The sequence below is a fragment of the Podarcis pityusensis genome, assembly GCF_964106645.2.
Source record: "Podarcis pityusensis genome assembly, chromosome: 3".
Taxonomy (NCBI): domain Eukaryota; kingdom Metazoa; phylum Chordata; class Lepidosauria; order Squamata; family Lacertidae; genus Podarcis; species Podarcis pityusensis.
Window position 1 is genome coordinate 11,999,945 of NC_138026.1, and position 22,089 is coordinate 12,022,033.

Genomic DNA, 22,089 nt, shown 5'->3' on the forward strand with positions numbered 1-22,089 from the left:
AAATGAAAAAAGGAAAAAGAAAAAATACAAAATGAAAATAGTTAAAAACAACTCAATCTTTCCATTACTTAGCTTTCATTGGCTTGTTTCCCGGACCTCCTCGCGCCTCCCTTTTTTGTATTCCAATTCAGTTTGTTAGTTCAGCAAATCCTTCCCCTCTTTGTTTATCCTAATCTTTAATCTTATAATATTGTGACATTGAATTTTAACCTATTAATAATCCATTTTTCATATTCCCTTATAATATTACAGCTAAAAACCACTTAATTTCTATCCAACATCATTCTAACATTCATTAATTTTGCAATATTTCTGTAGATAGTCTTTAAACTTTTTCCAATCTTCTTCTACCCATTCTTCTCCCTGGTCTCGGAAGGGTTTAGATTTCCTCCTTGCTTTTGAATTGCATGCCAGCATGGTATTTGGTGAAATACAATGGTGCACTATGCAGGAATGGTTGACTGCTACTGTTTGCAGATATAAAACAAGGGGTGTATTTAATGGCTGTAATCCTAGAAAAGCATTTCTCCCCTGAACACTGTTAAAAATGTATTACGCAGAGAAGTGGCATGCTGTATGGGTACGTGTGTGTGTGTGATCTTTCTCTCCCCAGGTATATATTTTTTAAAAATCAAGGTGGTGGTGAGAGACTTTGGGAAAGCCTTCATGAACAGCAGTCTTAACCCCTTTCTTCTGCTAATGGCAGATAATTATACTTTTCAAAGAGTTGGCTGATTTCTTTCCAGGGGTGGGGGCAGAAAATACCTATTGTGTAGCTTAAGTGCCTGATGTGCTTGGAAGCAGTTCAGTAGGTGCATTGTTTGGAAAGCTGGGGGGAAGCTAAAGGTGGCAGGCTAATTGCTACATTGGGGTGAGCCGCTGGAGACAAGGCGATCAGATTCACAGAACTTTTTCAGCTTGCCCTGAGTTTTGTTACAGGCCCAAGGAAACAAAGATGATTTAGAGGGTTTGGCAAGCTTGAAGAGGAAAATCAATTGTGTTTCAAGGGCATTAGTATTGAACAGAAACGTCAAAGCCTTTCTGTACCTTTGCTTTCTTTTCTTTCCCCCTCTTTTTTTAGAAAAAGCTTTTGTTGGTTTTAGGAACAACCTTTTCTCTCCGGCCTGCGAGTCTGGTGGATGGAAAGGAAAGGAAGCTGATGGCCCCATTAATATGAAACTTGTATCAGTGTTCCTGATTAAAAATGGTGCTTTATTACAGAACCCTGTACAGTGGTTCCTCGGGTTAAGAACTTAATTCGTTCTGGAGGTCCGTTCATAACCTGAAACTGTTCTTAATCTGAAACACCACTTTAGTTAATGGGGCCTCCTGCTGCCGCTGCCCTGCCACTGCACAATTTCTGTTCTCATCCTGAAGCAAAGTTCTTAACCCGAGGTACTATTTCTGGGTTAGTGGAGTCTGTAACCTGAAGTGTCTATAACCCGAGGTACCACTCTATGTTGAAAGTACATATCTTGAACTCAGTAGTTTTAACACATTGTCATAAAAAACTTCCTTAAACCAAGATTAAAGCATTTTGTGCCTCACTAAGTTTAATTAAAAGCATGTCTGCATGTTCTTAATTGAGGGGAAAAGGTTTTCTCAAATAATGCACTCAGTCTTTGCAATTAACATACACAAAGGTTTTATACAGAACATGGGTGCAGTGTAGGCTCTGGATTACTCCATTCCTCCATGGGATTCTAGGAAATGGCACCTTTGCCCCCATATAAGTGTTGAACATCCAGTGCCCCTATTTTCCTGGGACGTCCCTGATTTAGAGAAGCTGTCCCGGTTTTTTATTTGATCCCAGAATGTCCCACTTTTCCTTAGGATGTCCCTATTTTCTTTAGAGAAATGTTGGAGGGTATTGAGTTATCCAGCCCCCAAGCCATCTGAAGGCAGCCCTATATAGGGAAGTTGTTTTTTTTAATGTTTAATGTTTTATTGTGTTTTTACATATGTTGGAAGCTGCCCATAGTGACTGGGGAACCCAATAAGATGTGTGGGGTATAAATAATAAAATTATCATTGTCAGAGCTGCTTCCAGATCCTAGCTCACAGAGGATCACGCTAGCCAGCGATCATTAAATAAAAGTCTTTATTGAGTTACAGTTTCCATTCTCAAGCTGCTGCATGCAACTCTACGTCTCATGGTTAGATCGGCGAAGCTCCATCTGAGTCTCCGCCCCTTGTACACCAACTTAATATCCTAGCCTTGCTCCACCTTTTCCGCCTGACTGTTCTTCTCTGGGTCCCTCTGCCCCCCGGGGTCTCTTCCTTCCGGGATTCCTCTGACGCTGACGCTGACCCCCCTGACTCTTCTCCCTCCTTTCGGCGGGCTTTAGGACCTGGCTCCCTTTCCGGGCTGCCTACTGCGCCACCTTCCTGTGCATTTGAACTTGGCACGCGCGCCCAACCTTCCACCTTCCGTCTGACCGTTTCTTCGCTCCCCGATGGAGGTGTGGCCACTCCTGACTCGTGCCCTCCCCCCTGTTGTGAGCTGCCAGCGCTTGATCCCTGGCGCCCTTCCTCTTCCCTGCTCTCTGGCGGTGACGCTGGTCCTGATTTCCAACTGCTCCCCTCTGAGTCCCCTCTGGCTCTATCTTCCTGGGGTGTCCCCCTAGGCTCCCCCCTTGCCCTGGCCACTGGTGCTCCTTTCTGTGAATCTTCTGATTCACTGGAAAGACTCGGAGATCTCGGGTCGTCGTCATCACTCATCTTTTCTTCTGCCTCCTCTCCCTCGCTCTCTGTTTCCTCCCTTGCCCTTGCCTCTGCTCCTGAACCCCTGACAATCATTCTCTATTTTCATCAAAGAAATGTTGGAGGGTATGCCTCCATGCTGTACTGAACATCAAAGGCAGACAGTTTTCACTCTTGTTTCTGGAAGGGAGCAGCTCAAAGATTGATTGTAAAACTTTGGTACAGCACTCTCAAACATCTTGACAGCGAAAGGGGACTATCGGGTATGGGGCTCATACACTTCCTGATAAATCTCATTTCATGTTTTCCCACACACCACTGCCACTCTGGGCAGTGTTTTTGGTACAATCTGTACCAATTCCTTCTCCATTCCGAGCTTTTTGTCTACTTTCTGCTGTCTATGAATTTGCAGCCTGAGTAGGAAGCTACACCAATCGTATTTGGCTGTACCACAATGCCACAAAGTCAGTTTAAAGCAGGCATAGGCAACCTCGGCCCTCCAGATGTTTTGGGACCACAACTCCCAACATCCCTAGCTAACAGGACCAGTGGTCAGGGATGATGGGAGTTGTAGTCCCAAAACATCTGGAGGGCCGAGGTTGCCTATGCCTGGTTTAGAGTGAGGGTGGGCAGTTTCAACCCTGTTTGAAGACTCTCACTTTAACAAGAAGGGGTGTTTTTTGCAGAGGTGAAAGGGTTGGAAAACATCTTCCATTTGGGCTTAGTTCTAATTAAGTGGGGAAAGTGACACATGGGTTAATAATAATAATAATAATAATAATAATAATAATAAATATACCTGGGGAGAGAAGCTTTTTATGAAACACATCTGGCTGGGTTTCCCTGCGGCTTGCTCTGAGTGGCACCTTTTCTCTCTCTCTGCTTTCCATTCTTCCTGAGGAAATGATAGCTCCTTTCATTCTTTGATTGCTGATACAACTACCTTCCACTACCTGGTCTTCCTCTTCCTCCCTCCTGTCTAATCTGTCCTCCAGGCACAAGCTGAAATCTGAAGCCTCGTTCTCCCTGGGCTGGCGTGCCAAGGGCCTGCTATTCTTCTGCTTGCTTGCAGCCTGCCAGTTTGTCAAACTATGCCAAACCTGGGCTGGCTCTGTAAGCTGTCACCCTGCTATATCTGGATAATGGCAACAATCCTGTGTCTACCTCCATAATTTCTGTCTGGTGTCCTTGTTAAGAGTGTTGGACTGGGAAGACCTAAATCCTCCCTTAGACATGAAAAGGAACTGAGTGGCAACTTTAAACCAACCAGTCTTACGTAAATCTCATCCCAGCCTAACTCTTGAGTGGGTTGTGAGGATTAAAAAAAGCAGAAGACTCCTTGAAGGAAAGGCAGAATAGAAATGTAATGAACAGATTAAGTAAACAAGGTAAAATAACTATAATCTGCCTCTTTTGTGCCAGGCCGTCATGAAGTAATTGTCTTTTAGCAGAAGTCCTGCAGTAGCTAAGCTGCCCACCCGCCAACTTCCCTCCTTTCCTCTCCCTGCCTACACACTGCAGCCTGTTCCAGTGACAGAGACACTAGCGACTATATTGCGGCCACCCACCTCAATAAAAGAAAGGGAGACTATGCCTCCACGCTCCTGCTTCTGTCTGCTTCAAAGAGAAAGAGAGAGACTGGCCTTTGTGATGCTGCCCACCTGGAGGAGAGAGACTGGCCATTGTGACCACGCTGATGCTGTCCACCTGGAGGTCTCAGAGAGACTGGCCATTGTGACCTCACGCTGATGCTGCCCATCTGGAGGAGAGAGACTGGCCATTGTGACCTCATGCTGACCTGCCCACCTGGAGGAGAGAGACTGGCCATTGTGACCTCACACTGATGCTGCCCACTTAAAGGAGAGAGACTGGCCATTGTGACCTCACGCTGATGCTGCCTGCCTGAAAGGGAGGGGGAGAGAGACACTTCTCTCTCTTCCTACATGTCAGCCACTTTCATAGGAGAGATGCCATTTGCACCCTGAACCAGATAGGAGATTCTTAACTCCCCCCCCCTTTTTTCCTTTCAAATGCAAGGTTCACCTCTCCTCAGGCAGACAGGCTCCACTGTTCACAAATGAGTGTGGGGTTTTTTTTGCATAGGATAGCTGCTCTCTCATGCCAGCTGTCAGTGATGATAACTTCTCCCTGTGCTATCTCTTCCTACTGCCTGCCAATTATGTATCCGATGAATGGGGAGCCACTATCCCCATTAACAGCCACCGTCTGGAGATGACAAAGCAGCAGAGAGCCAATTTGCAAAGCATTGTGTTTATTTCCATAGAAAACAACAGGAAGCTACAATGTAAATTAAAAGCGAAACTAAACTCCTGTGTTCTTCAAGAGCCACAGTTCTCACAATGTTGCTTAGTACCATAGATGTTTGATATGACATGTCCTCTCATGCTGTCTTCCCTCACCCTTTGTCTATAGTTGCTTAGCATGATACATGTTGAGTTCTTATCTTCCTTCTGCCCCAGCCCTTTGTCAGTTTGGGATACTGCTGGCCTGCGGAGGAGAGACACAGCTGGCAGCTTTATGGGCCTTTTCTGAGTGTATCACTTGCCAGGATGCCCAGCTGTGCTACTTTGTGGCATAACCAATACTCAACTCAAACTGTGATTTATCCCCCAGCTAGTGACTATTTCAACACACAGTAACTGCACCACGAAGGGCCAAAGGTGCCAGAGATGCCAGTACAGTTCCAAAATAATGCTTGATGCTGGTGGGTTGCCTTGATGCCCAACTTTTGGATTTCCAGGAAGAGCCAGCCTGGCCACAGCTGGGAATAAAACAGCAAACTAGGTGGAACATTGCTCTGATCCAGAAGGGCTTTCTTCATATTGTTATAATTTCAAATGATAATTGGCATGAAGGAGTGCATTCAATAATTAAACTGTATAACCAGAGTGATCGAAACCATCAAAGCCTTGGTTCCAAATGAAGAGCTTGATAAAGACCCTGTGTGCTTAGCTTGGCCACACATTTGGGGGTGGCATTTGTGCCAGAGCTTATTCATGCCTAATAGCCTAGGCTGAGTACACCGATGTGTAAGCACATGTCAGGTGGCTCAATGGGTCAGTGCATCTGGCTGTTAATCAGAAGGCTGGTGGTTCGTGCCCACCTTGGGACAATTGTGGGCATTGCAGGGGATTGGACTAGATGACCCTTGGGGTCACTTTCAACTCCCAGTTGTGGCTGCAAAAATGACCATAAAGTCCACAGAGGGTGTGTGACCCTGATGAGCCTCTTCCATGTGTACCTTAGTACGCAAATAAATTTCTAAATAGTCCTAAGGTTATAAAGGTAAAGGTAAAGGTACCCCTGCCCGTACGGGCCAGTCTTGACAGACTCTAGGGTTGTGCGCTCATCTCACTCTATAGGCCGGGAGCCAGCGCTGTCCGCAGACACTTCCGGGTCACGTGGCCAGCGTGACAAGCTGCATCTGGCAAGCCAGCGCAGCACACAGAACGCCGTTTACCTTCCCGCTGGTAAGCGGTCCCTATTTATTTACTTGCACCCGGAGGTGCTTTCGAACTGCTAGGTTGGCAGGCACTGGGACCGAACGACGGGAGCTCACCCCGCCGCGGGGATTCGAACTGCCGACCATACGATCGGCAAGTCCTAGGCTCTGTGGTTTTACCCACAGCACCACCCGCGTCCTCCTAAGGTTATACATGGATATAATTACTATAAAAAACCATCGTCTTGTAGCCTCACATCTTGCCACTTTGTCTGCCGTCGCAACACATTTTGGTTTTCCCAGCAATCTGAAACCAACAGGATTGTCTTTGGAATTAAATATTTAATAGCTTTAATTGCTCCAGCGGCAGCTGATTGGTTTTTTCAGCAATGTGATGCTCTCTAAGCTCCCATCAACATTTTTGAGAATGTATGGGATGACCTCATTCTGCTACAGGTTAGAGAAGTTGAGTTAAATTTGGCAGTTTCATTGAAGTCATCACCACATATTTTTTTTGATTGATTGATTGGTTGATTGAAATGTTGCTCATCTTTGCCTAGAGTAAATGAATGCATGTTGGCCTACTAACATCATCCTTTATGAACTCTCGTAAATATCCACTCTTTCCAAACCCTCTTCTTTTCCAGACAGAGCCAAGCCAGTAGGAAATAACGGAGTGAAGATACATGTTGTGACACCATTGTGTCAGAGCACTACTTTGAGGCTGATTTGTTTAACTTCTCTTGTGTTCTTGCTGGCAATCCTTCTAGATTATCTTTTCATGAACATGACATAGTTGATTGCAGAGTGCCAGACGCCTTGTGTTTTTCTGTGACATAAAACACAGTGCGGTCCATTCAGATGGTAAACTAGTATTCAGTTCCCATGGAATTAGGCTTTACTTGAGCCAGTATCTGGAAAAGGGGGCCAACATTGAGCAAGCCATAAACAAAGAAATGCTGCGTTGTCCCTTGAATTGGAAATATTACATCTGTAGTGGGTGTTTGCCATAACAGCACATTGGGACACATCAAGCTGATAAAGGAACTGTGAGCTCCTCAAGCGCCTGAATCTTTTATGGTGTGCAGGACTGCAAGTAATCCAGCTGTTTATTTGGCTGATAGGGTATGCCTTCATCATGGTTGGAGAGAAGCAACAGCATATGGATTCTTCCATTTAGGAGTGCACTGTGCATGCATGCGCAACTGATGTGTCCAGGCAGAATTCTGGTGAACAGATGGACAAACTGAACAAGACAAAGGGGAAAAACAAACAAACATTGCAACAATGGGAGGGGAATGTTGAGATCTGATGGGATAAAGGAGATCATGAAATGTATTTCCAAACAAAAATGGCAAAGTATAGCATGATGGGGCATAAATGAGCATTAGGGATGGGGGAGATACTTGATTTAGTTCTGATTTAAAGGTGGATATATCAACTCTGCACTTTGCAAAAGAATAGCACACCAAAACACATGTATCAATTGCAATTCACACTTATCTGCGTTTTGTTACGCAGTTTTCCAGGCAGGGTTTACATAAATGCACATATCAGGGGGAAGTGTGCGTGAAAATGAATACAGTTGTACCTTGGTTGCTGAATGCCTTGGAACTTGTACGTTTCGGCTCCTGAACAATCAAAAGCCGGGTATGAGTGTTCCTGGTTCCGAATGATTTTTGGAAGCTGAACATCTGGTGCAGCTTCTGCAGCTTCCGATTGGCTACAGGACGCCGTGCCTTGGTTTTTGAACAGTTCCTGAAGTCAAACAGACTCCCGGAACGCATTCTGTTTGATAACCAAGGTATGACTGTATAGTAGTGAAAATAGCATACAAAACATTATATTAGGGGAGGTTTGCACTAAAATGCTGGTGAATTTTCATGATTTTTATTTTTTTTTAAAACCCAAATTGAAGAAATATGAAGAGCTAAATTTATGAATGAAAAAATGAGAAACGGAGAAAACTAAGATTCACACATTCTTCCATCTATAGCAATTTCAATGCTATTTTATCTCTGTCATGTGCTTTAGTTGACATTTTTATTTTGAAGCAGCAGCAAAGCAACAGAGAAGTAAGCAAAGTCCTTTTCAAACCCATACTGCTAATGCAGTGCTTTGGTTAATTTAAAAACTGGTAAGATTTATCTTCAGAAGATTTCTGTTCTCTACAATTAATCACAGAATGACAGAAGTCAAAGCTCATGCTGCCTTATTGTCAAACCTACTCAAATCATGAGTGAATGAATTAATAAACAAACTAAAACAGCAAATAATACTTTGTGGTTTCTTACCCGGCTTTTGTGTAGAGAGATTTGTGCCCAGTTACTCATAACTGGGCTTTTTCTAAATGGGATTGGATTGGATTGGATTGGGATGCAGGTGGCGCTGTGGGTTGGACTTGCTGATCAGAAGGTCTAGGATTTGCCGATCAGAAGGTCGGCGGTTCGAATCCCCGCCCTGGGGTGAGCTCACGTTGCTCAGTCCCTGCTCCTGCCAACCTAGCAGTTCGAAAGCACGTCAAAGTACAAGTAGATAAATAGGTACCGCTCTGGCGGGAAGGTAAACGGCGTTTGCGTGCACTGCTCTGGTTCGCCAGAAGCGGCTTAGTCATGCTGGCCACATGACCCGGAAGCTGTACGCCGGCTCCCTCAGCCAATAAAGCGAGATGAGCGCCACAACCCCAGAGTCGGCCTCAACTGAACCTAATGGTCAAGGGTCCCTTTACCTTTACCTTTATACAACTACTAAGGGACGCGGGTGGTGCTGTGGTCTAAACTACAGAGCCTAGGGCTTGCTGATCAGAAGGTCGGCGGTTTGAATCCCCGCGACGTGAGCTCCCGTTGCTCAGTCCCTGCTCCTGCCAACCTAGCAGTTCAAAAGCACGTCAAAGTGCAAGTAGATAAATGGGTACCGTTCCAGCAGGAAGCTAAATGGCGTTTCCGTGTGCTGCTCTGGTTCGCCAGAAGCGGCTTAGTCATGCTTGCCACATGTCCTGGAAGCTGTCTGCAGACACACGCCGGCTCCCTCGGCCAGTAAAGTGAGATGAGCGCCGCAACCCCAGAGTCGTCTGCGACTGGACTTAATGGTCAGGGGTCCCTTTACATTTACCTTTATATAACTACTAAGCAGCAGCAGTAACAGGCAATGTAGCAAGTCACCAGTGGTTAATGGCATGTGTTTCTTTTCTTTTTCCTCCTTTCTGTAGAAGTCCAATATAATGCTCAAATATGGTCCAGGATAGTGGGCAAACAACATTCTAGCAGCCATGGTAGCATACATAAACAGTCTCTTTAGATTTCTTGGTATCTCTTCCCCCACTATTCCGAGCAAAAAGGTTTTTATGAAAGGTTATCTTAAACATTTTTTTAAAACTCATTATAAATCATTTCCCAGAAGTCTTTTGCTCTTCTACAAGTCCATCACATATGCATAAAGGTACCATCATTATATTTACATTTCCAACATATTTTGGTGGAATTCTTATACATCTTTGCAATCTTAACTGAGGTTAGGTACCAACGGTACATCATTTTCATGTAGTTTTCCTTTAACGAACTACATGCAGTAAATTTTAGATCCTCCTTCCACAGCCTTTCCCATGACTCGAGTGGGATATTATGTCCCAAGTCCATTTTACCATTACATCTTTAACCATGATATCCTTTAATCCATTGTCCCTTTCTTATTTATTTATTTATTTATTTATTTATTTATTTATTTATTTAAGGTATGAGTTACATCTCCGCATATACACACGGAAAGTGCCTGGGGGAATGTGCTATTAAAAACTCTAGAGATACATATATGCTGAACTGGGCTTTTAAAACTTTGTTTGCTATAGCTTCCTTCCACGCTTATCAAGCAGTAGTTCCTCCAGGCTGATCGGAGCCTTCCTAGTATATACTAAGGGAAGAAGAGGCAGTTGCCAGGTGAGAGCGAAGAGTAAAACAGACATGTGGATAGTGAGTGTGTGTGGTTTTTTAAAAAAGTCAAATTATGGGTATTTTATTACTTCCACTGAAATTGCTGGATCTTCAAGTGCTTTTGCCTGACTGGATTGCATCCAGTTTAACTGATTCTATTTATACAATCCATTTTGAGATTTGCGTTCTCCCTTCATGTATATTTTAGTATGGTATATGCAAATAGTTGAAATAGTTTCTCAAACATTAGCTGAATCCAGTCTGTTTTAATGTTGTTTGAATTCTGTTACCCTGCTTGTCTTCCCAGGTATGCCAATTTATAGATTAATCTGGCACTTCTTAATGTGTTCTATAGCTTCCCAGCAGCCTGCAATTAAAACACCAGTGGCTTCCTTATTCATGCATTCAGAACCTTTTCCAGGATTTTTCAAAAGCCCAGTATGAGCTGTGTGCGATGATGGTATTAATCCTGCCTTGTTGCCATCTGGGCAAGGGATGAAATCAACTTATTTTTAGCTGACAGTACCTTGTCCAGTCAAAGTTTCAGGATGATTAATTTCCCTGGGAGTTTGTGTGACGGAGGCTTGAACCTGCAAAGCTACAGCTGTCTTCTGTTGGCAACTCTAGGCTAGTTATCACCAAGAGTTAAGGTAGACAGGCACTTCGTAGCAGTTGAGAATGTCGTATCCAGATGTAATTTGTTGAGAAATGGTACTTAAACTCGACATGCTGTTTATATGACAAACAGGTGTATGTTGTGTTTGTATCTAAGATATCAGTGCCCTCTAGGCTGAGGATGTTGTCTTTGGGTTTGCTAAAGTGGTGTGTCTAGCTCAGACAAAACACCAGTGTGCTGCAGCCTTAGAAGATATCAGTTCAAGAGTCAGATAATGTTCTCTTGTAAGACTGTTTCTCATGTAACTAGGATCATTGACTTAATTTTACTTTAAGTCAGTTTTGTAATGAAATATACTCAGTCGAGAGTGGATTTCATGCTCTTTATTCAGCTCATAGTGGTGAGGAGGAATGAATGTTTCCCCAAAGTATCTGATTTATATACTTTATTTACACAATGGGCTGCACGTGATTGGCTAATTCCGGAATTCTCCTGTAGGCCAATCAGGTTGTGGATTCACTTCCATCTGGAGCCGGATTGGATGGCTCCTGCAGACCAATCATACTGCTGCATTGTTCTAGGACCAATCAGCCTGCTGAATTCTGAATCCTATTGTTCTAGGACCAATCAGACTGCTGCATTTTGGATCCTATTGTTCTAGGACCAATCAGACTGCTGCCTTTTGGATCCTATTCAACTCAGTACATAACAGTAAATAGCAATAATACTTTACCACTTTGCAGCCACAGTTGGTACACATTTACTAGATATCTGGAAATACCCGTGAGAACATGTACTTTCCCCCTGTGATTTTGAAAGACGGAGCTGCTCAAAAGTGAGGGCACATAGCTAAAAGGAAGTTGAAAGGTAGAAGCAAGAGTCAAATTTATCCAAAATACTTGGCAGCAATATTGAAGATTGGGTAGAAGGCATTCCACATTTTATGCACCATCAAATAAGAAGGCTTTTAAAAGAAAAAATGGCATAGCAGGTGAATTTACAAAGACCCACACATCACATGACATGACAGATTAAAACAAACTGTGGTTTAATGTGGACAAAGCGCAAAATATGCTGGACATGTTGCTTTCTTCCTCACTGATCAAGTTTTGGTACTGTGTCTTATGTAGTCACCCAACCACACCTTGCTTTCCTGTCACACTTTCTGAGCGAGGCTCTTTTAGCCTATTTTGACAGCTATCATGGGACAAGGAGTTGCTACTGGAGAATAGACGGCTGAGAATTTCTGTCCAGCTTTCTCTTCTCACTAGATCGGAAGAAGAATTTGCATTACAATTCAGCACCAGCTCTTGTAGATAGAAGCGAAAACAGTATCATAATTTCATCTGCTGCAATCACTGAAGCTTACACTTAACACTTGAATGGAGATATTATAATATATATAAGAAAATTGGGAATCTGTTGCTTCTGAGGTAAATTAAGACCAACAACAGCTGCACTTGTTTCACAACCATGCCTTCCAATCTGTGTGTGATTAGTGAATTGATTAATCTGAAACTACTGGCAGTACTGTACAGCTCTGCTGAAAAAGCAAGGGCGGTCCTTCTTAAATCTCCAGGCGGCTTTCATCTCCTTGCAGGAAATCTCCTTATGTTAATACCTGCCTGTTGGTTATAAATGACACATTGGGCTAATATGAACCAGAGAGATCAAACGGGGTTGGCAGGGCTCCCTAACTGCAACCAGGATAAGGACCGCATCACATAACGGCAGAGGCAAAAACAGTGGTTGCGAATATGGTGTGTTAATAATCTCCTTCCAAACTTCCCACAGGCTGTAGAATATCAGCGTTGAGTAATAATAAGAGGATGATGACACAGGGTGAAATTCAACATCACATTATTACAGACATTCAGTCTGCAGAAGTACACCAGCTTGCCAGACAAAAAGATCCTTCTTCCTACCCAAGTCAATTTCAGGGAGTGCAGGAGGACAAGAAACCTCATTGCGTAAGTGGAAGTCCTTGTGCAGGACTTCTGCAGATGAGGTTCATTGGGCAAATCCTTAGGCGGATTAAAATATCAGGGTGTATCTTTCCACTATCATGCCTAGAAAATCTGCAGCAAAGTATTTACAAAATGTTTATAATGCTAAAATTTTCTTTGGAATTTTTATTGATATTATTTCTAATAGTTTCTAATTTGTAATTTTTTTAACTGTTAATTGTTCATTTGAGCTGTTGTCAGTCAGTCAGTAGATTTTATTGTTTATAGCCAATGGGCCACAATACAGTATGAGCAGAAATCACACAACTACAAAATCGAAGACATTACATGCACCAGACCAGGACAAATCTAAAATTTAAAAACATTCCTTCTAGTCAGCATTCTTAAGGTTGGGCACGTGCACTATCCAGAAAGGTTGCCCTTATCATTCTTGCTGCTAGTGCCACCCTATAGCTGATGCATTTATCAACATCTGCCACTTGAGATGCTATGAGCCACTATGAGGAAACTTTTGTGGAAGAGTGGCGTACAAATTAGCAGATGGCGATGAAGATGATGGAAGAGAGTCACAGTGTATTCTCAAAACACAGTTCTGCAGTCTCCCCAGCAACAGGCCTTTTACATCTTTCTGAACACCAGGCTTAGGATTCCAATGGATGCAAACCACAGAGGGCCAAATCAGACATACCATTATTAAGTGCAAACAGGAATTGGACCAGCATTCTCTCCTTTGCTGCTGTTCTCCCCGCCCCAAAAAGCGCCAGGTTAGGTACTTTGGTTGTAATCTTTCAAAACACGTTATGTCTGAAATGGGGAACTGTGTTTTCATGCTCATTTACTCGCTAAGATTTGAAAACATTGTTTGATCCTTGTTAGTAAACAGATCCTTATTTCAGGCTTAATGGGAAACAGTACATTAAAGAAACAAGGATCAAAGTGTCAACGCTGGTACATAAGAGGAAGACTGGGTGCGCTCATGTCCCAATGCTCATTCCTGTCCTAACAAGCTGTGGTTTATTAAGCCAGGAATGTTAGCATTCAAACCAGCCCATATTTCTACCAGTTACATATACAGCCACCTTTCATCTCAACTTTTGCAAATGAAACTATCCCTTCTTGGAATTTATCAACAGCATGTCGATAATTTGAATATGGCTCATCACTGTCGCACAGTACAAAATGTTGCACCATTAGTTCTGTCTCATTAAATTCAATTAAAATCCAGAAAGTCATTGGAAAAATTTTCAGCACCAAGCTAATCAGACTCTGCTAATGAAAACCAATTGCATTGTGATGGAAGATTAATAGATGTGAGCCTGTAAATGCACACATCAGAAAGTCTTCATAAAAAAAAGAAATACAGCAGTCATGATGAACTTCCTGAAAACAATGGGTGGAATTATATGTCACACTCTTCTGAACTCTCCATCTGTGCAAGCATTTCAACTTCCCAAATGGAATTATTCCCCTTCCTCTCATCTCGTGCGCTCTTTTCGAGTTTCTCTGACCCCCCCCCCGCCCAACACAATTCTGGGGTGTACAGGTGGTGGAGAGGGGGAAAGCCCCATTGCACAAGCAGAAGTCATTGTGTAAGGCTTCCATTGATGGGCACATTAAGTGCTTCCCACCCAATATAATTGAAATAGCAAGTCAGACCAGTGGAAGGTTTAATCCAGCAGTTTGTTCTGGTTGGCTCCTATCCCAAACCCTGATTAGAATGAAGGCCCATCAATTTCAACAGTGCTGAGTCGAATACTCCCAGGAAGACCACAAGCAGGGCAGGAAGGCAACAGCCCTCTTTTAATGGTTGTACTTCATAACAATAGTAGCAGTATGATGGGACAGAGGTAAAGGTAAAGATACCCCTGACCATTAGGTTCAGTCGTGGACGACTCTGGGGTTGCAGCGCTCATCTTGCTCTATAGGCCGAGGAGCTGACATTTGTCCGCAGACAGCTTCTGGGTCATGTGGCCAGCAGGACTAAGCTGCTTCTGGTGAACCAGAGCAGTGCACGGAAACGCCGTTTACCTTCCCACTGGAGTGGTACCTATTCATCTACTTGCACTTTGATGTGCTTTCGAACTGCTAGGTTGGCAGGAGCTGGGACAGAGCAACGGGAGCTCACCCCGTTGCGGGGATTCAAACCGCCAACCTTCTGATCGGCAAGTCCTAGGCTCAGTGGTTTAAACCACAGCACCACCCGTGTCCCATATGGGACAGAGGTGCTTATGTAATCTGGCAGGTGACTTTTTGCTGCTTGCTTGGAGGGATTAGGTGGCAGTGTGGTGTCCCACCATATCATTTGCTTCTGAACCATAGGATTTACTTATCTTCTAGTAAATTTATCAAACCTTCTATTTAAGCCATCTAAGCCAGCGGCCACCACTGCATCATACAGCAGTGAATCCTGTATGTATGTATGTATGTATAATTTAACCGATGCATTTCCATCCAGCAAGAACCACTCAAGATGGCTAACATTAAAATAACAATAAAACAACATATTTAAAAAGCAATATTGAAAATCAATATAACAACCACTCAAAAGGTAAAGAGTAAGTTTGGCTGATTTGGCTTTGTTAGGCCAGAGAATCAAGAAGAAAAGGACCATCACTGGAAACAAATTGTCACTTGTAACTATCAATGTAATTTCAGAAGACTTAAATACTCAGAAGAGGGAAGAATCTGGACAACTGTGCAGGGTGATTCTAAAAGAAGCCGCATTCCCTTAAAGTAGGTGACTGGAGAGGGAAGAGATCAACCTTCTTGCATTCCCAGTAAATATTGTTCATATGCATGCCTATAGTTAATAAAATGAAAACGAAAATGTAACTATGAAGTATATCTGAAGCACAATGTGTAGCTTGGCCTTTAATGTAACTAAAAAATAAATAAAATTAACCTTCCATTTTCAAAAATGGCAGATCTGAACAACAGAACAGGTATGTGGACAGCAAAATGTAGGGAGTTTTTACTTTGCTGTCACATAAGAGTATTTTAATTCTCAGTCCTCTGTTCTGGGCAGGTGACCCTAAAGTAAATGAAGCTGGTATTTTGCCATGATATTATCTGTTGGATAAGTAAACTTCCTGAAAAACCGATTTCTGTCTTCACATTGATCATTAAAGTTATGGAGTGCATGGTCTACTGCTCTTTCCTGCTATTCTGAACAAGTAGAGACTCATTGTATGAAGTTCTTAAACAGCCTTGGCTAAACATTACCGATTGCTGTGTTTCAGTCTTCAGTTATTTGGTGCTATCATTTGAATGCAAACCTTGCAGCCTGTCCCAGATTGAACTTTTTCTTGTCCGCTTGGAATATTGAACAAAGAGGGATTGAACAGTAGTTTATTTCTTTTCAGTGGTTTAAAACATCTGCCAGTCTATGCAGTTTTAACCTGCCAAAGTGCAGGGATATGAAGACTGATTAAATATTAATTCTGAAGGGGGATATTTGTATTTTCTATTTAATTATTTGCTGCATTGACTCTCTAACCTCTATGTGGAGAATCAGCTTTGCAAGTGGTGAAACTGAGAAGACTAAAAGCTGATTGCCCTTATGGTTTAAACTTAGTTAATAGCATGACTCTCATAATTGATTTGCCCTGTATGGTGGAATGTCATCCATTATTATGAGCAAGGACAGCTTGCAGGATTGCTTGTGCTGTGTTGTAGCTCTTTTCCCATTTATACAACTTTGGATGCAAGTAGAGCTTCACAATATGGTTTCCTTCCTCCATTTCTCACTGGTGATCTTAGTGGTTCTTAATAGACCACATCTACAATAGCCTGTCAAGTGTCACCTTCTACAAGGTATCCATGCAGATCCTAAAATAGAAGGTTTGTTGTTGTTGTTGTTGTTTTTAAAATGACAACCTAAAATGTAATAGGACTCATTTTGGATGGGGAGTAGCTGGGCTGTTTAGGTTGCTAGCAAAACAACCGAGACGGTCAGTTAGAAATTAAATTAAATGGACTCAAAACAGGTGAATGACAAGAAATGAGACTTGTGTTTGGTGGTTGGGAGTAGTTGTGTTGTGTTGATCCCCAAGCTCCGATGTATTCATCTGTTTTCCCCAAAGGCTTTAATTGTGAATCCCAAAAGTCAAAGGATTGAGTGGTGGCTGATAGAACCTAGACCTGGTGAGGTGCCTCAAAAGTGATGTGGGTGGAGCCTAGGAGTTCACATGGGTAGAGCCTAGGAGGTTCCTGCTTGCAAGGTCCCTTTCCTCCTCCCTCGCAAAGGAACAGTGGAATTTTAAGCAGTTTTGCACACCAGCATGTGATACGACTAGGATTATGCTAAATGGAACATTACAGGCTGACAAGATTTTCAAGGACTGCATTTGGGTTAAATAGCTATTCCCAGTGAAAAACACAATTCCTAACGATGGAGGTTTAATCCTATGTACATCTTAATGTTGTATTCATTAAAGCTACATTAATGATGGTAATAATGATCATTATTGTTACCTACACAGGCCCTGCTGCAATGCTAGGCCAGGTCAGAGGGGAACTGTTTATGGGTTGCCAGAGCACAGTATGCTCCTATCTCCACCTTCACCTCTTGGTTTCCATTGTTCCATCCATCTTCTAGTCACTTTCCCTGTCCCCTTCTTTTTCTCTTCCTCAGCATCTCTTCCTCTCTTCCCTTCAGCTTATTTTCTTCCATCTATTAATTTCCTTTTCTTCTTCATTCCCTACCATCACATCTTTCCTTTTATTTATTCACTAGTCCTTCCACCCCTTCACTATCGTTCCTCTTCTTTCCACCCTTCTCCATCTCTCACTTGCCGTACTTCCTTCTAGCCACATCCCTTCCCTGTTTTCACACTTTCTCACCCCCCCAAACCAACAAAATATTAACTCTTCTCCCTTCCATCCCAGATAAGTAGTAGTAGTAACAATGATAATAATAGAAATGGTTATTCACTATCTTCCCCAGGGCAACCCAAAGCGACTTGCAACCATCCAGCCAAAAAGACAAAGAAACTCCCACAGAGCTATATTAAAGCCAAGAGGGGAAAAAAATACCGTATTTTTTGCTCTATAAGACGCACCAGACCACAAGAAGCACCTAGTTTTTGGAGGAGGAAAACAAGAAAAAAAATATTCTGAATCTCAGAAGCCAGAACAGCAAGAGGGATCATTGCGCAGTGAAAGCAGCAATCCCTCTTCCTGTTCGGGCTTCAGGGATAGCTGCGCAGCCTGCATTCACTCCAAAAGACGCACACACATTTCCCCTTACTTTTTAGGAGGGAAAAAGTGAGTCTTATAGAGCAAAAAATACGGTACATTAAAAACATCTCACCACTTCTAAAAATGCCATAGAGATAATTAAAGGCCAAAAGCCTTGTTATAGAGGAAGGTCTGTGTATTTGCATAGAATTGTAGGATCATTTAGTCTACCCCCTGCAATGCAGGAATCTTTTTGCCCAACGTGGGGCTCGAACCTACAACAACCCTGAGATTAAGAGACTCATGCTCTTCTGACTGAGATATGTGGATGTTATACATTTTAAATTTCTGCCTCAAAGGGAGACATTCAGCCAGTGTGCTATGGCACCTGGCGTGCCTTGAATGGTGGTCACGGGAACTGTGGATTAAACCAGCTGATTCTGAAGGTCTTTTGCTAAGCCTAGGAAGCAGGATGTCAGTGGTGTTTGTTATATGCATAGACCCATTGCTTCTTGCAGCCTGAGCGTGCAGAAAGGAAGATTCTGAATAAAATTACCCTCTCTGTTTTTCCTCCTTGCAAATAACTACTGATGCTAATTGCTCAGTTATAATGTTTACCTGTTCTGTGATGATGCTGATTTAGGAGCAGATGTAATGATGAATTCCATGAAATGTAATTAGATACTTCTGGCTTGCTCTGTTTTGCAAGCAAGTGGGCTGTTCTAATTTCCGAGCATAGATAGCACAGGTAGAGTACAGGCAGGAGTTTGCATCCTATAAAATCATTGCTCGCTCATCTTGATTGGAAATGCAGGAGTTGCATCCTATAAAATCATTGCTCGCTCATCTTGATTGGAAATGCAGCCTATTGTAAGATAATAAATTCAAATTCAGTTGTTTGTGCTTTCAGTGGTTCTTTCTACAAATCTAAATAGGGGCTATATTGAGATGACTTCAGTGTTCCATTACCAGCTTGCATCGGGAGAGCTTTTTGGGTTTTGTCATGCATCTCCTAACAGAAGTGCAATCTTTAGTAATTGGTTTACTGTAGACTTCCATGAGTAATAAATGCCTGTTAATGCAGTTTACCCATTCACTTCAATAAAATTACTCCTGCTGCAATTTTAAATAATCTGCTCTCACATTTGAAAGTATATCAGTCCTCCTGACATTACCATCTGCGGAGCAGAAAGCAAGTGGTTTCAGGCTTAGACTTTGGGAAATTTTTAATTTCCATGCATGGATTTAGGTTTATACTGCAGGAATTCCTCTGCAGGTCATGTGGTCAGCCTCTTTGCACTGAGGCTGAATCATCCATGGCCAAACCTTATTCCCACAGATTATTCTGCCCTCCAAAAAAGATTTCCCTTGTTGCTTTCTCTATTTTAAATTTGCCTGTTCTCAGAGAAACCTCTCTATACAACAACGTAAATATGTCTTTTTCTTTAAAATGTTTTTAATTTAGTTAAGGACTGGTGTGGAATAGTGGCTAAGAGAATGAGCTGTAATTTGCAAAGCACAAATTTGTCTTCAGGGTAACTATTCTGAGTAACCAGGGGATGAGTCTAGACTCAACACAAACTAGACTGTGAATGTGCTACAATCAGAAACTAAGAAATGCGCCACAGGTACCATATTTTTCGCCCCATAAAATGCATTTTTTTCCTCCTAAAAGTAAGGGGAAATGTCTGTGTATCTTATGGAGCGAATGCGTGGTCCCTGGAGCCAAATTGCCCAGGGGCGAAAAGCAGATCGTGCTTTTTTTTTTTTTTTTTAAGAAAGAGGGAAGGGGGTGTTGAAACGAAACCGCTGAGCAGCTGATCAGCAAGCGATCGGGAGGGAGATAAGGCTGCGAGTAAAGGAGGCTGCCTGGGAGGGGGGAGGTAAAGACAGCGAATTTGCAAGGAGAGGAGACAGGAATACTAAAACAAGCAATGAGGAGAGAAATTAGAAGAAAAGGAGAAGCAAAAAACTGCTCCAGCTGAGGAAAAGACTCTCAGGCAAACAAGAGGGAAGGGGGTGTTGAAACGAAGCCGCTGGGCAGCTGATCAGGAGGGAGATAAGGGACGCTAGCAATAAAGGAGGCTGCCTGGGAGAGGGGAGGTAAAAGCACATGGATCCTCAGGATTTTTGCATTGGGTCACCCCAAATTCACCATCAGATCACATAGCATGTCCATGGCTACAGCCTGCACCAAAGAAATCACACATCCACTGTTTCGTGGGGCCGCAATGGCACAAAAACATGGTTACAAAGCACAGATTCACATGGATCCTCAGGATTTTTGCAGTGTCACCCCAAATTCACCGTCAAATCACATATCATGTTTGTGGCCACAGCATGAACCACAAAAATCATACATCCACTGTTTCGTTCAGAATATTTTTTGTTTTCCTCCTCTAAAAACTAGGTGCATCTTATGGTCAGGTGCATCTTATGGGGCAAAAAATACAGTAATTTAGGCGAATGACAATGTGAAAGGCAGTATTTTTTTTTATGAATAATTTATGTCAGACTATAAATAAATATACAGAACTTCCCGATTAGTCATCCACTTTCGGCGACTGTGAAGATGTTCCGGAAGATGTCACCTAGAGACATTGGCCAGTTTATTGTGATGGTGATGAGCTTAGTGTCCCCCCCTCCCCATGTTTTATCCTCCCCCTTCCTTCTCCTGCTTCAGTGTGGCCATGAAAAGGATTTCAGAAGCTATCATTCCTGATTTGAATTAAACATAGTTAAGCATTATGCCTGAACACCAAACGCTTGTTAATCAGTAACTATAGATTGCTTGAAACAAGTCAACTTTAGAACATATGACTTAAAGTTTCCTTGTTTCAAGAAAATTATAGCAAAGATGAACTACAGTTTTCAAGGTTAGACTGCAATGTGTCATTTTGTCCAATAAAAAACAGAAGCGGAAGCTTCCTAATTTATTGTGACTGCACCGGGGGAGGACTGAGTGTATGTTTGAGAATCAGACAGGAGGACAGGCTCTTTTCCATCTCCATATACCGTAGTGCACCATAATGTCTGAGGACAGCCATTGGGCTGATTCCAAGAATCCATATGAAAAGAAAGAAACTAGCCACTTGCTCTGTTCCACAAATGCTTGTGCAGGAGTTTTAAGAGCACTGCAATAGATTGACTCCCATGCTTCTGTTTGTGCAAGCTGTATTTTTCTTGCACGGCAGTCTAGTACAAGGAGTTAAAACAGACTTTCCTTTTCAGGAGGCACTTTTGAATTCACCATTAAAGTGTTGAGCCTCAGGAGAGGAACATTTTAGATTCAGTAGAGTTCTCAGTTTCTGGGTTTAGGAGAGACTCAAGGAGGAGAGTTATTATGTCCAAGCAGCATGTTTATTTCAGTTTAGATTAAAGCACAACTAAATGGGTTAATGTACCAACAGAGTCTGGAGTGAAATAAATTTGACCCACTGAGATAAGCAGTTAAGATCAGAAAGTAAAACTGTGGTACGGTTACCAAATCAAGTGATTACTATGGTGCTTTGCTTTCTCCGGAATAGGAAATGTTATTTAAATAGTCATGGGGATATGCTTCTCACTTTAACCACTTAAACCATGATCCAGAATCCAGCATGCTCAGTCCTCAGTGCATATTTCTGCAGATGGATGTGCAATAATACATTGCAGCTTGGTGTAAGGTAGTTTCATACACCCCTAAAGGAAACCTCTAAAGTTATCATCTTGCAGTATAACTGACCCACACTTGATGGCCTGTGTGTGTTCAGATGGCAGTGATATCATGTTTACAAGAACGATAAGAATAAACTTAGAAACTGCAAGGATAATAGTAAATATACACATTTGCCATAAATACTCACCATGTCTGTCATACACAAGTCGGTGATGTTTTGCTGTCTGCCATATCACACAAATATTTCTTGTTGCACTCTTAGTCTGACCCTTAAGCTTGTTTTTCCCCCCTATTGCCATGGAATATTGTAATCAAAACTTGAATTACTACTACAAACCTACCAGCAAAGCTGTAATCCCATACATTTTCAGAGCATTAAGGTTGATGCTAGGGTTTCTGCATGCAGATTTGGTGATACATTTATATCACTTATTGGGGTATATATGAATGGTTTATTATCAGCACAGAAAGACTGGTTTGAAATCTCAGGCAGAAGCAGTCCCTGGTGGTAGAGAAGCTATGGAGCAAAAAGGCAGAAAGTTGGCAAAGCAGACAGTGAAGTGAATTAACAAATACCT

At 42.5% G+C, this 22,089-nt stretch overlaps 1 protein-coding gene and 1 long non-coding RNA gene across 8 annotated transcripts in view; one reads left to right on the plus strand and one right to left on the minus strand.

Moving 5' to 3' along the window:
- The window catches only part of LOC308473648, a 30,796-nt gene extending 25,339 nt beyond the window's left edge, over positions 1-5,457 (minus strand). Inside the window, exons 1-4 of one of the 5 annotated variants that reach the window (XR_013984135.1) lie at positions 4,586-5,457; positions 4,448-4,537; positions 4,272-4,396; positions 3,503-3,598 (exon numbers count right to left, since the gene is read on the minus strand). This is a non-coding gene — a long non-coding RNA (uncharacterized lncRNA). The other 4 variants (XR_013984136.1, XR_013984137.1, XR_013984138.1 and 1 more) reach the window with 4 other exon arrangements.
- Positions 1-22,089, plus strand: part of PLCB1 (phospholipase C beta 1) — a 481,134-nt gene that overhangs the window by 164,801 nt on the left and 294,244 nt on the right. The window lies entirely within an intron of this gene.